The following is a 2,072-nucleotide window of genomic DNA, read 5'->3' on the forward strand; positions in this document are numbered from 1 at the left end:
TTTTTTTTTTTTTTTTTTTGAGACAGAGTCTCACTCTGTCGCCCAGGCTGGAGTGCAGTGGCGGGATCTCAACTCACTCAAGCTCCACCTCCCGGGTTCATGCCATTCTCCTGCCTCAGCCTCCTGAGTAGCTGGGACTACAGGCAACCGCCACCACACCCAGCTAATTTTTTTTGTATTTTTAGTAGAGACGGGGTTTCATCATGTTAGCCAGGATGGTCTCGATCTCCTGACCTTGTGATCCACCCACCTCGGCCTCCCAAAGTGCTAGGATTACAGGCATGAGCCATCACGCCTGGCCAAAACCTCATATATTTCACTGGGCCTCTCAAGTTTCTCCCCAGGTCCTATCCCCAGTGTCGTCCCTGGATAGGCAGTGTGGCTGCTGTAACAGACACCTCTCCTCCCCCCACATCAGCGGTGCAACACGGCTGATTTTTGTTTTGTTTTTCTGAGACAAAGTCTTGGTCTCTCTCTGCTGCCCAGGCTGGAGTGCAGTGGCAGAATCACGGCTCACTGTAGCCTCGACCTTCCAGACTCAAGCAATCCTCCTGCCTCAGCCTCCTGAGTAGCTGGGACTACAGGAGCACACCACTGTGTCAGTCTAATTTTTTGTAGAGACAGGGTCTCACTATATTACCAGGCTGTTCTCAATCTCCTGGGCTAAAGTGATCCTCCTGCCTCAGCCTCCCGAAGCGCTGGGATTATAGGAGCCACTGTGCCCCACCCTAGACATGTTCCAAATCTAACAGGTGCTCTGGGTCTTCTGCCGGCTCTCCTGCATCCACCCATAGGCAAGAGAAACAACAAAGTGGGGAGGCCACAAGGCCCAAACACACCACACACGTCAGGACTGGAGCGCATGGCTGCTTGGAACAGAAATGAGGTTGGGCACATGGTCCAGACAACTGGGAGAGAGCCAGGTGAGGTCACTGGGCAGGCTCCACCACAGAGCCTGACTTCACTCAGCTAACATGACCTCAGCCTCTTCCAGGCTATCTGGATTCTGGTCTCCGCACCGCTGCAAGTTAGGTGTTCCTAAAACTCATCTTTCATCATACCGCTCATCTATAAGAGCTACAGAAGCAGCCAGGCGCGTGGCTCACACCTGTAATCTCAGCACTTTGGGAGGCCGAGGCGGGTGGATCACCTGAGGTCGGGAGTTTGAGACCAGCCTGGCCAACATGGTGAAGCCCCGTCTCTACTAAAAATACAAAAATTAGCTGGGCGTGGTGGCACACACCTGTAATCCCAGCTTCTGGGGAGGCTGAGGAAGGAGAATTGCTTGAGCCCAGGAGGCAGAGGTTTCAGTGAGCTGAGATTGTGTCACAACAATCCAGGCTGGGTGAGAGTGAGACTGTTTTTAAAAAAAAAAAAAAAAAAAGCTACCAAAGGCTCCTGTGTCAACAGGCAGAATGGGCATCACTCAGCCTGCATTCAAGGCCCCCACAAACCCCACCTGGGCTCTTTCTTCCTCGCTGCAGGAGGCCACTCAGGCTCCCTCGAGCCATCTCCAGGCAGGTGCTTGCTCCCACCACCATGCCTCTACTAGACCACCTGCCCTGGTGTCTATTAGTTCTATTAGTCACTGTCCAAACTCATTTCACCCAATCCCCAGGGCAAGTCCCATCTGCCTCCAAGCCTCCCTTTGAGCCTGTGCTGTCTATATTTCCTCTTTGAAAGTCTCTCTCATGCAAGGGCTTGCATAATACAAGAATCAGAACTGAAGAGTGCGTCTGCGTCAAGGACAGAAGGCTCCCGTGGGGCAGTTTCCGGTTTCAGGGTGACTCAGAGCAGCAATGCCACCATGCAGCAATGGAAAGGGGTGGCTGATGGTGTGGGAAGACACGGGGGCCCTCCTCAGCCTCCAGTTAAAGGGGAGATAAGTGCCTCCAATTCCACACGCCCCAGGAATGACGTTCACTGACAATCCCCATAGGTGTGGGCAACACATCTGTAACAGAGTAAATGAGGCTTGGCGCGGTGGCTCAAGCCTGTAATCCCAGCACTTTGGGAGGCCGAGACGGGCGGATCACGAGGTCAGGAGATCGAGACCATCCTGGCGAACACGG

The sequence above is a fragment of the Mandrillus leucophaeus genome, unplaced genomic scaffold (assembly GCF_000951045.1).
Source record: "Mandrillus leucophaeus isolate KB7577 unplaced genomic scaffold, Mleu.le_1.0 Scaffold1, whole genome shotgun sequence".
Taxonomy (NCBI): domain Eukaryota; kingdom Metazoa; phylum Chordata; class Mammalia; order Primates; family Cercopithecidae; genus Mandrillus; species Mandrillus leucophaeus.